At 42.4% G+C, this 15,881-nt stretch overlaps 2 protein-coding genes across 8 annotated transcripts in view; one reads left to right on the top strand and one right to left on the bottom strand.

The window, feature by feature from the left end:
* The window catches only part of LOC140189991 (histone H2A type 2-B-like), a 647,138-nt gene that overhangs the window by 573,345 nt on the left and 57,912 nt on the right, over window positions 1-15,881 (bottom strand). The gene's annotated exons all lie outside the window — the stretch shown is intronic.
* LOC140190069 (uncharacterized) overlaps window positions 1-15,881 on the top strand; it is a 35,350-nt gene that overhangs the window by 600 nt on the left and 18,869 nt on the right. The window lies entirely within an intron of this gene.

Raw genomic sequence — 15,881 nt, 5'->3', positions numbered from 1 at the left:
CCTTGTGGGGACATGTTCCCCTTTCTCCAAAGTACTTCCCCCTTCGATTAAAACTGCCTCTTAACTTTATGGCATCCATCGCTTTCAACGCTCGATCAGAAGTAATAGTTTTCTCAGTGCATATATTATTATTAGTAATAGTATTTATTCGGGTTTACTACTTAAAAACATTATCACATGATTTCATTTAAACTTATATTACTGCTACTTTGTCTCCTACAAATTCCTCTTGCGCACTGTGCATCCTCCACTCCGATTATTTTGTTAGCATGTTCTCGCCCTATGCACGTATTCCTACATTTCATCACAATGGTAAAGGAAGTATGACTCATATTTCACAGCTAAAATCCACATCTAATTTATCTCTAACAAGCAATTTTGAGTTAAAAGAACATTTTAAATCGATTTCAGTAAATTATACTGCGAAATGCGTGTAATTGTTTTATTTTGCAAACGAGGTATTGAAAAATACTCTTGACCCTGTCCATCAGTTATGATGTGTCCCTGAGATGAAACTGCGTTTCCGTTTCAACAACCTTCTTTCACAGATCAATGCAGAAGTAATGATCTTACAACAAACAAATCTGTCAGCCTCTCCATCTTCAAATCTACTTTATTTTGGCCTATGTCCTCGGCATGTTTCTTTCAATGAAAGTTCAAGGAAAGTCATATGTGTGTGTGTGTGTATGTGTATACGCTCACCGTAATGTGCTAGACAGGAAAAGAACTGGAAGCTGTTGACAGCAACACCCAACAACGTACATGGACGATTCCACCCAAAGCCGATCGTCGAGCCACTGTACACCCGCCAGTATATAAGTTCTAAAATATTCCAGTCTTCACATTATTGCAACTCTCTATTGCATCACGCCAGAAATAGACCACCTACGAAATCTTTATAAATGTAAAACTGTCGAGTTGACGGTATATTGATACAGTAGTAATTCTGCAGTCACGATCAACCGATCAGTGGTTCATAGGCGGAGGCTAGAAGTGCATAGAAATAAAGTCTATCAAAGAGCACTTCTCATTAACTGGAGCTGCGTTAAAATCGTCTACGAGGTTACATTTACTGGAAAAATTATGAGAAGCAACTACCGTCCCCATGTTCAATTCTGTGAAATATGCGTTAGTAGCAGGGATACTGTATATTGTGTATAACCATTTCCCCTTGTGTCCTGCAATTCCTACAGTACGAGATATACATTAAAGACAGAGGGCGGATATTTCTGAAAATAGTTTTTAGTTGTTTGTTCTGTGAAATACTTCTGATGTGACAAAGAATTTTGTTGGAACTTGACTGAGTTAAAGTCACTGTTTTGCTGTGGAAAGCGGCCGGTGAGTGAGTGGGCCTGTGAAGGAGTGGAGCTTTGAGGCTTTGACTCGAAAGGCTGAGACGAGAAGAGGCGGAAGACAAGCTTGCTCGTAGTTTGTCTTTACAATGCCTCCTGAGTTGTGGCAGTCTTGGGGGAACGCACTTCTCCCGCAGAGTCACATCTGTCAGAAGTGCATGCAGCTGGGCGATCTGGAAGAACGTGTAAGGAACCTAAAGCAGCAGCTGGATGACCTTCGACTCATAAGGGAGAACGAGACAGTCAGTATGAGAGCTACAGGGAGGTAGTCAAACCTAGGCTGCCGGAAGCAGGTCCTTGGGTAACAGTCAGAGAGGGGAAAGCGAAGTTGAGTAGACATGTAGTGCAGAGCACCCCTGTAGACATTCCCCTAAATAATAAGTTTCCCGTCCTGGATACTGTTGGCGGGGACGACTGACCAGGTGTGAGTCACGGTGGCAGGGCCTCTGGCACTGAGTCTGACTCTGTGGTGCAGAAGGGTGGGACGGAGAAGAGGAGACTGTTGTCATTGGAGACTCTATAGTCAGGGGAGCAGACAGGAGATTTTGTGGATGTGAGAAGGACATCTGCATGGTTTGTTGCCTCCCGGGTGCCAGGGTCCGGGATGTCTCTGACCGGGTGCACGACGTCCTGGTACGAGAGGGAAGGCAACCGGAAGTCGTGGTACATGTTAGTACCAACGATATAGGCAGAAAGTGGGATGAGGTCGTGAAGTGTGAATGTCGGGAACTAGGCAGGAGGCTGAAGAACAGGACCTCAAAGGTGGCATTCTCAGGATTGCTGCCAGTACTACGTGACAGTGGTAGCAAGAATTGGAGGAGATGGCAGTTGAATGCATGGCTGAGGAGTTGGTGCAGGGAGCAGGGTTTACGATTTTTCGATCATTGGGATCTCTTCTGGGGAAGGTGGGACCTGTACAGATTGGATGGGTTGCACCTGAACTTGAGGGGCAGCAATATCCTTGCAGGTAGGTTTGCCAGCATGGTTCGGGAAGGTTTAAAGTAATTTGCAAGGGGATGGGACCCGGAGCGATAGAGCAGTGAAAGAAGTGCATGAAGTAAAGCCAGATCTAACATATAGAGAGGCTTTGAGGAAAGAGAAGCAGAATAAAGGGTGTAAAGGTAGTAAGGTAGAAGGGCTAAAGTGCGTGTACCTCAATGAAAGAAGCAGCAGGATCAAAGGTGATAATAGACAATAGACAATAGGTGCAGGAGTAGGCCATTCGGCCCTTCGATCACTGTGGTCATGGCTGATCATCCACAATCAGCATCCAGTTCCTGCCTTATCCCCATAAACTTGATTCCGTTATCTTTAAGAGCTGTATCCACCTCTTTCTTGAAAGCATCCAGAGACCTGGCCTCCACAGCCTTCTGGAGCAGAGCATTCCATATACCCACCACTCTCTGGGTGAAAAGGTTTTTCTTCAACTCCGTTCTAAATGGCCTACCCCTTATTCTTAAACTGTGGCCTCTGGTTCTGTACTCACCCATCAGCGGGAACATGCTTCCTGCCTCCAGCGTGTCCAATCCCTTAATAATCTTATATGTTTCAATAAGATCCCCTCTCAGCCTTCTAAATTCCAGAGTATACAAGCCCAGTCGCTCCAATCTTTCGACATATGACAGGTCGCCATCCCGGGAATTAACTTTGTGAACCTCCACTGCACTCCCTTAGTAGCAAGAAAGTCTTTTCTCAAATTTGGAGACCAAAACTGCACACAGTACTCCAGGTGTGGTCTCACCATGGCCCTGTACAGCTGCAGAAGGACCTCTTTGCTCTTATACTCACTTCCCCTTGTTATGAACCATAGAAACATAAAAACATAGAAAATAGGTGCAGGAGTAGGCCATTCGGCCCTTCGAGCCTGCACCGCCATTTATTATGATCATGGCTGATCATCCAACTCAGAACACCGCCCCAGCCTTCCCTCCATACCCCCTGATCCCCGTAGCCACAAGGGCCATATCTAACTCCCTCTTAAGTATAGCCAATGTACTGGCCTCAACTGCTTCCTGTGGCAGAGAATTCCACAGATTCACCACTCTCTGAGTGAAGAAGTTTTTCCTAATCTCGGTCCTAAAAGGCTTCCCCTTTATCCTCAAACTGTGACCCCTTGTTCTGGATTTCCCCAACATCGGGAACAATCTTCCTGCATCTAGCCTGTCCAATCCCTTTAGGATTTTATACGTTTCAATCAGATCCCCCCTCAATCTTCTAAATTCCAACGAGTACAAGCCCAGTTCATCCAGTCTTTCTTCATATGAAAGTCCTGCCATCCCAGGAATCAATCTGGTGAACCTTCTTTGTACTCCCTCTATGGCAAGGATGACTTTCCTCAGATTAGGAGACCAAAACTGCACACAATACTCCAGGTGTGGTCTCACCAAGGCCTTGTACAACTGCAGTAGTACCTCCCTGCTCATGTACTCAAATCCTCTCGCTATAAATGCCAGCATACCATTCGCCTTTTTCACCGCCTGCTGTACCTGCATGCCCACTTTCAATGACTGGTGTATAATGCCATTAGCTTTCTTCACTGCCTGCTGTACTTGCATGCTTGCTTTCAGTGATTGATGTACAAGAACACCTAGATCTCTTATACTTCCCCTTTTCCTAACTTGACTCCATTCAGATAATAATCTGCCTTCCTGTTCATACCACCAAAGTGGATAACATCACATTTATCCACATTAAACTGCATCTGCCATGCATCTACCCACCCACCCAGCCTGTCTAAGTCACCCTGCATTCTTATAACATCCTCCTCACATTTCACACTGCCATCCAGCTTTGTGTCAATGGCAAATTTGCTAATGTTACTTTTAATTCCCTCATCTAAATCGTTAATATATATTGTCAATAGCTGCGGTCCCAGCACTGAACCCTGTGGTACCCCACTGGTCACCGCCTGCCATTCCGAAAGGGGCCCATTAATCGCTACTCTTTGTTTTCTGTCAGCCAGCCAATTTTCAGTCCATGTCAGTACTCTTGTCCCAATACCATGTGCCCTAACTTTGTCCATTAATCTCCTATGTGGGACTTTATCAAAGGCTCTCTGAAAGTCCAGGTACACTACATCCACTGGCTCTCCCCTGTCCATTTCGATGAACTGAGAGCTTGGATACATACATGGAATAATGATGTAGTGGCCATTACAGAGACTTGCCTGGCACCAGGGCAGGAATGGATTCTCAATATCCCTGAATTTCACTGCTTTAAAACGGATGCGGGGGAGGAGGGGAGGAGGGGTGACATTACTGGTCAGGGATAGTATTACAGCTACAAAAAGGGTGGGTAATGAGGCAGGATCCTCTTTTGAGTCAGTATGGGTGGAAGTCAGGAACAGGAAGGGAGCAGTTACTCTATTTGATGTATTCTATAGGCCCCCTGGTAGCAGCAGACATACAGAGTAGCAGATTAGGAGGCAAATTTTGGAAAGGTACCAAAATAACAGGGTTATTATCATGGGTGACTTTAATTTCCCTAATATTGATTGGCGCCTGATTAGTTCCAAGGGTTTAGATGGGGCAGAGTTTGTTAAGTGTGTCCAGGACGGATTCCTGTCACAGTATGTGGACAAGTCGACTAGGGGGAATGCCATACTAGATCTAGTACTAGGTAATGAGCGGGTCAGGTCACAGGTCTCTCAGTGGGTGAGCATCTGGGGGACAGTGACCACCGCTCTCTGGCCTTTAGCATTATCATGGAAAAGGATAGAATCGGAGAGGACAGGATTTTTATTAATTGGGTAAGGGCAAATTATGAGGCTATATGGCTAGAACTTACGGGCATGAATTGGGATGATGTTTTTGCAGGAAAATGTACTATGGACATGTGGTCGATGTTTACAGATCTCTTGCAGGATATTAGGGATAAATTTGTCCTGGTGAGGAAGATAAAGAATGGTAGGGTGCAGGGACCATGGGTGACAAGTGAGGTGGAAAATCTAGTCAGGTGGAAGAAGGCAGTATACATGATGTTTCGGAAGCAATGATCAGATTGGTCTTTTGAGGAATATAGGAAAACAAGAAAGGAGCTTAGGAAGGGGCTGAGAAGAGCAAGAAGGGGGCATGAGAAGGCCTTGGCAAGTAGGGTAAAGGAAAATCTGAAGGCATTATGTGAAGAACAAAAGGATGACAGGAGTGAAGGTAGGACCGATTAGAGATAAAGGTGGGACGATGTGCCTCAAGGCTGTGGAAATGAGCGAGGTCCTCAATGAATACTTCTCTTCGGTATTCACCAATGAGAGGGAACCTGATGACGGTGAGGACAATATGAGTGAGATTGATGTTCTGGAGCATGTTGATATTAAGGGAGAGGAGGTGTTGGAGTTGTTTTGTATATTAGGACGGATAAGTCCCCGGGGCCTGACGGAATATTCCCGAGGCACTCCACGAGGCGAGAGAAGATATTGCTGAGCCTCTTTCTAGGATCTTTATGTCCTCGTTGTCCACAGGAATGGTACCGCAAAATTGGAGGGAGGCGAATGTTGTCCCCTTGTTCAAAAGGTTTAGTAGGGATAGTCCGGATAATTATACACCAGTGACCCTTACGTCTATGGTGGGAAAGCTGTTGGAAAAGATTCTTAGAGATAGGATCTATGGGCATTTCGAGAATCATGGTCTGATCAGGGACAATCAGCATGGGAAGTTTGGCCAGGTGGATTCAGAATTAGCTTGCCTGCAGAAGGCAGAGCGTTGTAGTGGAGGGGGTACATTCAGATTGGAGGGTTGTGAGTACTAGTGTCCCACAAGAATGGGTTCTGGGACCGCTACTTTTCGTGATTTTTATTAACGATCTGGATGTGGGGGTAGAAGGGTGGGTTGGCAAGTTTGCAGACGACACAAAGGTTGGCGGTGTTGTAGATAGTGTGGAGGATTGTCGAAGATTGCACAGAGACATTGATAGGATGCAGAAGTGGGCTGAGAAGTGACAGATGGAGTTCAACACGGAGAAGTGTGAGGTAGTACATTTTGGAAGGACAAACTCCAAGGCAGGATACTTGGTAGTGTAGAGGAGCAGAGGGATCTGGGGGCATATGTCCACAGATTCCTGAAAGTTGCCTCACAGGTAGATACTGTAGTTAAGAAAGCTTATGGGGTGTTAGTTTTCATAAGTCGTGGGATAGAGTTTAAGAGTCGCAAAGTAATGATGTAGCTCTATAAATCGCTGGTTAGGCCACACTTGGAGTACTGTGTTCAGTTCTGGTCGCCTCACTATAGGAAGGACGTGGATGCATTGGAAAGGGTACAGAGGAGATTTACTAGGATGCTGCCTGTTTTAGAGAGTATGGATTATGATCAGAGCATAAGGGAGCTAGGGCTTTACTCTTTGGAGAGAAGGACGATGAGAGAAGACATGATAGAGGTGTACAAGATATTAAGAGGAATATATAGAGTGAATAGCTAGCGCCTCTTCCCCAGGGCACCACTGTTCAATACAAGAGAACATGGCTTTAAGGTAAGGGGTAGGAAATTCAAGGAGGATATTCGAGGAAGGTTTTTTACTCAGAGAGTGGTTGGTGCCTAAAATGCACTGCCTGAGTCAGTGGTGGTGGCAGATACACTAGTCAAATTTAAGAGACTACTAGACGGGTATATGGAGGAATTTAAGGTGGGGGTTTTATGGGAGGCAGGGTTTGAGGGTCGGCACAACATTGTGGGCCGAAGGGCCTGTAATACGCTGTACTATTCTATAAGTTCTATCAGTTCTATTTTCGTTGTTCTGCCTTTCTGAATTAACTTTCCAATTAAAAACTGTCGGTTTAAATATTTAGTTTTCCCTTAAAACTTTAAACGCTGTTCGGGCAGCTTCTGTTAATGAGATCTGCAGTTTGCTGGACTTTATTTTTATGCACTTCTGGCCTCCGCCTATGATCATCTGATTGGTTAATCGTGACTGCGTCAATTCCACAGACTGCATTCTCAATAATCATCTTAATACCCATCCTGCAGAATTACAACTTTGTCAATATACTGTCAAATCGATAGATTTACGTTTTTTTTTTAAGATTTCATGGACAGTCTGTTTCTGCTGATGCCGTAGAGAGTTGCAATAATGTGAAAACCGAAATATTTTACCATTTTCTCTATGTCATTCAAAAGACTTTATGTGATCATTCAGAACATGTGGAATACCTCGAATAGATTTGGCATACCCTCAAACGCATCTAAACTTCGCTTCCTTTTTGTGTCTGCAAGGGCGCCTCATGGAGCTATAAATCAGTAGAGAGGCGTGCGGCCCGGAGCCTTCTGAAAACACTGTGCCGCACCATCTACTGACGTCACAGTTATCTCCTTGACAACAAACAAGTTACTTGTACTCAAAATTCCAGATTTCCAGATGCTGCTGCAATTTTGAACACAACGAAATGCTGATTTCGTTTCATGGGTGAAGTTTTTTTTGTTGAGGAGAGGAATGAGAAAAAAAGAAGAGAAAACAAAGAGAGAAAGATGAAAATAGGAAAAGAAATAGAAAAAAAGTGAGAGAGAGAAATGAAGGGCGAAAGAAAGAATGGAAGTGCGAAAGGAAGTCAGAAAGAGCGAGGCAGACAAAGACAAAAAGAGAAGAGGAAATGGAAGAAAGGAAGGAAGAAGGAAACACTCACAACACGCTGAAGGAACTCAGCAGGTCGGGCAGCATCCGTGGAAACGATCAGTGAAAGTTTCGGGCCGGAACCCTTCGTCAGAAACGTTGACTGATCGTTTCCACGGATGCTGCCCGACCTGCTGAGTTCCTCCAGTGTGTTGTGAGTGTTGCTTTGACCCCAGCATCTGCAGAGTATTTTGTGTTAAGGAAGAAAGAAAGAAAGAAATGCTGATAAATTCAGGGAAGAGTGAAGAAGGAGAGAGAGAAAACGTCGTACGAAGGGATTTTGGTTAGGCAAAGTTAGCTTATCCTAGGGGTTTAGTTCCATCATTTTCAGACATACGACAATTTCAGATGAGGAACCAAACTTATTCCCACGGCTATAAATAATTTATTACAAAATTATCTAATTTCAATGTCAATGATTGATTTCACTTCCTTGTTCCCTGTAGATGACTCACGAGTTCATGTAGTTCTGAAAGGAGACTCAGACCTTGGAAAATACTGAACAACAGCCTCATGTACGAATGGTCTGTTCTAAATATTTGGACATAATTTATGCAGTATATCCGATGTTACCAATTGAAGGAGACAATTTCACAGCACAGGGAAGATCGGTGTTAACCACGTAAATGTAGTTAACACGGACCTCAACAGTAGCTACTTCGTAATCTTCTGAATTTAACATTTTTGAGGAATGTGTCATTGAATAATATGCCCAGAATCCTCAGACTTGAAGAGTAAATTTTCAGCAAGTACAAACTCCCATCTCTGATAAAAACAATTAATACCTTACTATCAATCTAATTAACACTTTGTTTTCCTCTCCTAATTCCGCCATTTCACTTGCTCCAGCTCTTTGAAAGAACAAAGAGATCCATGCATAACTTTACTCAGCTTGTTTAAATGCGCTGCAAAAGAAGCTGCTGGTTGGGTACAGATCGAGTGAGATATATGCTCACCATATGAACATTTAGACTATAAGCTTTTGCTCTCATAGCGCAAACAGAGATAATTACTATGAAGAAATTGCAGCAAACATTCCTTACGCTTCCTGGAAACACTAATTGGTTTTTGATTGAACTCGTTAAATCACTCATCACGTGACGGGCTTTTCGAACAAAATCTATTCCGGTTGATAAACCGTAGTTAAACAGAAAGATAGACAGATAGGTAGATAGGTCGAGAGAGAGAGAGAGAGAGAGAGAGAGAGAGAGAGAGAGAGAGAGAGAGAGAGAGAGAGAGAGCTAGGTGGATATTAGATAGATAGATGAAAGATAAGTTTGATAGCTCGGGTTGGCTGTTTGACTGTAGGTTGTTAGCCGAGCCTGGAGGTTAGGTCACGAACGTTTCGTCAGCAATCGACCTAATATCATCAGTGCGCAATTAAGTGTTGCCACCTGCGAGAGCTCGCGTTTATATTGATCCAACACGTCGTTATGATTGGTTGTCTGTCGCGCTGGCAGTGAGTCTCTACTGCGTCCCGGCCAAACGAATAGCTGTCTGAACTTTAATAGATTGATAGGGAGATATATACATGTATGTATATATGTATGCATGTATGTACGTATATATATATGTGTGTGTGTGTATATATATATATATATATATATATAGAGAGAGAGAGAGAGAGAGAGAGAGAGAGAGAGAGAGAGAGAGAGAGAGAGAGAGACCAACAGACAAATCGACATCAGGTAAGGGGGAGAGAGAACAAGTCACACAGCTGGAGAGACAGAGACAGTGGTTGATTGGTAAATTAATTATTTTGTGATCTTCCTGATCTTGCTAAAGAAAAGCACATGACATTTGAGGTTCTTAAATAAACTGGGAACTGGTCATGAATTGTACGAACATCACTTGTTTCTATATTACACTTTTCTTCTCAGCAACGAGAACATTGAACGTGATGTTATTCACATTTAATAGAAATTCTCGTATTTTTATTCCATAACCCACTATTGAATTGAAATAAGCCTTAACACCCTCAATAATTCATTTCGAAAAAATCTTGGCATTGTTTCCCACTCCATCCGCAACTGCTTGTCTTCTCCTCAGTAACCTCCCCCTACTGGAGGTTTACCATCACTGCTAAAGAAGAGATAAAAGATGAAGATATTCTTTGCTCAACGTTTCCCAGTATTTCATCTACAAACCATCTTGCGCCTCCCCCCCCCCATACATTACGCACATTCTCCGCTAACACCATGTATTAATATCTAATAAGTCACCTGCGCATATTCTCTTCATCATAACTATTTATATGTATTTATTTGCGCTTCGTTTAGTAATTCAAGGGTCTAATTTAACGTCAGAGAAATGTATACAATATACCTCCTGAAATGCTTTTTCTTCGCAAACATCTACGGAAACAAAGAAGTGCCCAAAAGAATGAACGACACGTGAACGTAAGAACCTCAATGCCCTCTCCCTCGCGTAAGTAGCAGCGAGCAACAATCCACTCAAATTTCTAGATGCTGCTGCAATTTTCAACACAACGAAACGATTATTTGGTTTCATGGAGAAAGTTTTTTTGTTGAGGAGAGGAATAAGAAAAGAAGAGGAAAGAAAGGGAGAAAGATGAAAATGGGAAAAGAAAGAAAAAGAAGGAAGAGAGAAAGAAATGAAGGGCGAAAGAAAGAATGAAAGTGAGAAACAAAGTCAGAAAGAGCGAGACAGACAGAGACAAAAGAGAAGAGGAAATGGAGGAAAGGAAGGAAGAAGAAAACACTCACAACACGTTGGAGGAACTCAGCAGGTTGGGGAGCATTCGTAGAAACGATCAGTCAAATGTTTCGGGCCGGAACCCTTCGTCAGAAACGTTGACTGATCGTTTCCACGGATGCTGCCCGATCGGCTGAGTTCCTCCAGCGAGCTGTGAGTGTGGCTTTGACCCCAGCATCTGCAGAACATTTTGTGTTAAGGAAGAAAGAAAGAAAGACATGCTGATCAATTCAGTGAAGAAGGAGAGAGAGAAAACGTCGTACGAATGGATTTTGGTTAGACAAAATTAGCTTATCCTTGGGTTTTAGTTCCATCATTTTCAGACATATGACAATTTCGAATGAGGCAACAAACTTATTCCCACGGCTATAAATAGTGTGCTATAAATTTATCTAATTTCAATGTCAATCGCTCCTTTCACTTCCCTGTTCTATGCAGATGAGTCACGAGTTCATGTCGTTTCGAAATGAGGCTCAAATCTTGGAAAAGTACTGCACAACAGCCTCTTGCACAAATGGTCTGTTTGAAATATTTGCACATATTTTATTCAGTATTTCCGATGTTACTAATTGATAGAGACAACTTCACAGCACAGAGAAGGTCCGTGTTTACCATGTAAATGTAGTTAACATGGGCCTCTACCATTGCAGCTTCGTAATCTTCTGAATTTAACATTTTTGAGGAACGTGGCATTGAATAATATGCCCAGAATCCTCAAACTTGCTGTTCCCAAGAAGAGTAAATTTACAGCAAGTACAATCTCCCACCTCTGATTAAACCAATGTACCACCTTACTGTCAATCTAATTAACACTTTGCTTTTCTCTCCTAATTTCGCCATTTCACTTGCTCCAGCTCTTAGAAAGAGCAAAGAGATCCGTGAATAACTTTACCCAGCTTGTTTAAATGCGCTGCAAGAAAGGCTGCTCGTTGGGTACTGAATGAATCAGATATATGCCTACCATATGAACATATAGACTATAAGCTTTTGCTCTCACAGCGCAATTGGAGATGATTACTCTGAAGAAATTGCAGCAAACAGTTCTTAAGCTTCCTGGAAATACTAATTTGTTCTTGACTGAACTCGTTAAATCACTCATCACGTGAAGGGATTTTCAAACAAATCTATTCTGGTTGATAAACCGTAGTTAAACAGAAAGATAGAAGGATGGATAGGTAGGTCGAGAGAGGGGGGGGGGGGGAGAGAGAGAGAGAGAGAGAGAGAGAGAGAGAGAGAGAGAGAGACGCAGACCAACAGACAAATCCATAGACGGTCAGGTAAGTTGGAGAGACAACAAGTCACATAGCTGGAGAGACAGAGGCAGTGGTTGATTGGCTGATTAATTATTTTGTATCTTCCTGTTCTTGCTAAAAGGAAAGCACATGACATTTTGAGTTCCTTAAATAAAATGGGAACGGGCCGTGAATTGCAAGAACATCATTTGTTTCTATAATACGCCTTTTTTCTCAGCAACGACAACACTCAACGTGATTTTATTCACATTTAATAGAAATTCTCTTATTTTTATTCCATAACCCACTATTGAATTGAAATTAGCCTTTACACCCTCAATAATTCATTTCGAAAAAATCTTGGCACTGTTTCCCACTCCATCCGCTACTAATTGTCTTCTCCCCCTACTGTAAGTTTACCATCACGTCTAAAGAAAAAAATAAAAGATGAAGAAATTCTTTGCTCAACGTTTCCCAGTATTTCATCTACAAACCATCTTGCCTTTCTCCCCATACATTACGCACATTCTCCTCTAAACACCAGAAATAATATTAATATCTAATAAGTCACCTGCGCATATTCTCTTCATCATAACTATTTATATGCATTTAATTACACTTCGTTTAGTAATTCAAAGGTCCAATTTAATGTTAGAGAAATGTATACAATATACATCCTGAAATGCTTTTTCTTCACAAACATTCGCGGAAACAGAGAGGTGCCCCAAGGATGAACGTCATGTAAACGTAAGAACCTCAATAGCCCCTCCCTCGCGTAACCAGCATCGAGCAACAATCCACTCAAAATTGCTGCAATTTTCAACACAACAAAATGCTGATTTGGTTTCATGGGAAAAGTTATTTTGTTGAGGAGAGAAGAAAAGAAGAGGAGACGAACAGAGAAAGATGAAAATAGGACAAGAAAGGAACAAAAAAGGAAGAGAAAAGAAATGAAGGGCGAAAGAAAGAATGAAAGTGAGGAAGAAAGTCAAAAAGAGCGAGAGAGAGAAGAACAAAAAGAGAAGAGGAAATGGAAGAAAGGAAGGAAGAAAGAAACACTCACAACACGCTGGAGGAACTCAGCAGGTCGGGAAGCATCCGTGGAAACGATCAGTCAATGTTTCGGGCCGGAACCCTTCGTCAGAATACTTAGAGTGTTGTGAGTGTGGTTTTGACCCCAGCATCTGCAGAACATTTTATGTTAAGGAAGAAAGAAAGAAAGACATGCTGATCAATTCAGTGAAGAAGGAGAGAGAGAAAACGTCGTACGAAATAATTTTGGTTAGACAAAATTAGCTTATCCTCGGGCTTTTGTTCCATCATTTTCAGACATACGACAATTTTTGATGAGGCAACAAACTTACTCCCACGGCTATAAATAGTGTGTTATAAATTTATCTAATTTCAATGTCAATGATTGATTTCACTTCCCTGTTCTATGCAGATGACTCACGAGTTCATGTAGTTACGAAATGAGGCTCAAATCTTGGAAAAGTACTGCACAACAGCCTCTTGCACAAATGGTCTGTTTGAAATATTTGCACGTAATTTATTCAGTATATCCGAATGACTAATTGAAGGAGACAGTTTCACAGCACAGGGAAGGCCGGCGCTTACCACGTAAATGTAGTTAATACGGACCTCCACAGTAGCTACTTCGTAATCTTCTGAATTTAACATTTATTGAAGAATGTGTCATTGAATAATATGGCCAGAATCATCAAACTTGCTGTTACTAAGTCGAGTAAACTTTCAGCAAGTACAAACAGCCCCCTCTGATTAAACCAATTTACCACCTTACTGTCAATCTAATTAACACTTTGCTTTCCTCTCCTAATTTCGTAATTTCACTTGCTCCAACTCTTTGAAAGAGCAAAGAGATCCATGCATAACTTTACCCAGCTTGTTTAAATGTGCTTCAAGAAAGGCTGCTCACATCAAAGTTGCTGGTGAACGCAGCAGGTCAGGCAGCATCTCTAGGAAGAGGTACAGTCGACGTTTCGGGCCGAGAAACTTCGTCAGGACTCACTGAAGGAAGAGTTAGTAAGAGATTTGAATGTGGGACGGGAAGGGGGAGATCCAAAATGATAGGAGAAGACAGGAGGAGGAGGGATGGAGAAAGAGCTGGACAGGTGATTGGTTTACTAGCTCTTCCTTCAGTTTCTCTTACTAGCTCTTCCTTCAGTTAGTCCTGACGAAGGGTCTCGGCCCGAAACGTCGACTGTACCTCTTCCTAGAGATGCTGCTTGGCCTGCTGCGTTCACCAGCAACTTTGATGTGTGTTGATTGAATTTCCAGCGTCTGCAGAATTCCTCGTGTTTAAAGGCTGCTGGTTGGGTACAGATCCAGTGAGATATATGCCTTCCATATGAACATATAGATTAAAAGCTTTTGCTTTCACAGCGCAACCGAAAATCATTACTCCGAATAAATGCAGGAAACATTCCTTATGCTTCCTGTAAATACCAATTTGTTTTTGATTGAACTCGTTAAATCACTCATCACGTGACGGACTTTTCAAACAAAATCTATTCTGGTTGATAAACCGTAGTTAAACAGAAAGTTAGACAGATAGATAGGTAGGTCGGGGGCGGGGGCGGGGTGAAGAGTGAGAGAGCTGGGTGGATAATTAGATAGATAAATGAATGATAAGTCTGGTAGTTCTGGTTGGCTGTTTGACTGTAGGGTTGTAAGCCGCGGCTGGAGGTTAGGTCACAAACGTTTCCTCATCAGTCGAGCTAACATCATCAGTGCGCAATTAAGTGTCCTACCGCGGACAGCCTGCGTTTATATTGATCCAACACGTTCTTCTAATTGGTTGTTTGTCGCGCTGGCAGTGAGTCTCCAATGCGTCCCGGCCAAACGGGTAGCTGACTGAACTATGAGTAGATAGATAACGAGATAGATTTATAGATTGATATATAGACAGAGAACGAGAGAGAGAGAGAGAGAGAGAGAGAGAGAGAGAGAGAGAGACAGAGAGAGAGACGCAGACCAACAGACAAATAAACAGACAGTCAGTTAAGGGGAAAAGAGGACAACTCACCTAGTTGGAGAGACAAGACAGTGGTTGATTGGTTGATTAATTATTTTGGATCTTCCTATTCTTGCTAAAAGAAAAGCACATGAAATTTGAGGTGCTTAAATAAAATGGGAACGGGCCATGAAATGTACGAACATCACTTGTTTCAATAATACACTTTTCTTGCCAGCAACGAGAACACTCAACTTGATGTTATTCACATTTGACAGAAATTCTCGTATTTTTATTCCATAACCCACTATTGAATTGTAATAAGCATTTACACCCTCGATAATTCATTTCGAAAAAAAATCCTGGCACTGTTTCCCACTCCATCCGGTACTGCTTGTCTTCTCCTCAGAGAGCTCCCCCTACTGGAAGTTTACCATCACAGCTAAAGAAAAGATAAAAGATGAAGATATTCTTTGCTCAACGTTTCCCAGTATTTCATTTACAAATCACCTTGCCTTTCTCCCCCATACATTACGCACATTCTCCGTTAAACACTAGAAATTATATTAATATCTAATAAGTCAGCTGCGCATATTGTCTTTATCATAATTACTTACATGCATTTAGTTATGCTTCGTTTAGTAATTCAAAGGTTCAAAGGTCCAATTTAACGTATACAGAGAAATGTATACAATATACATCCTGAAATGCTTTTTCTTCGCAAACATCCACGAAAACAGAGAAGTGCCCCAAAGAATGAAAGACATGTAAACGTAAGAACCACAATGTCCCCTCCCTCGCGTACGCAGCAGCAAGCAACAATCCTCCCTCCCCCCACCGGCAAAAAAAAAACAACGCCACAGCTACCAAGCACTCAAGCGTGAGCAAATCAATAGCCAAGGTACCGACTTGCAGTTGCCACAAGGACTTCGCATTTCATCCGGCATTCGACATACCACAGGTTCTCTCTCAGCCTAATAAAGGAGAGGGAGGTGTCTCCCTTTTCCCATTTTT

Source organism: Mobula birostris, chromosome 29 (genome assembly GCF_030028105.1).
Source record: "Mobula birostris isolate sMobBir1 chromosome 29, sMobBir1.hap1, whole genome shotgun sequence".
NCBI lineage: Eukaryota > Metazoa > Chordata > Chondrichthyes > Myliobatiformes > Myliobatidae > Mobula > Mobula birostris.
Note: the sequence above shows the minus strand (reverse complement) of the source record. Positions and strands in the feature narration are given on the sequence as shown.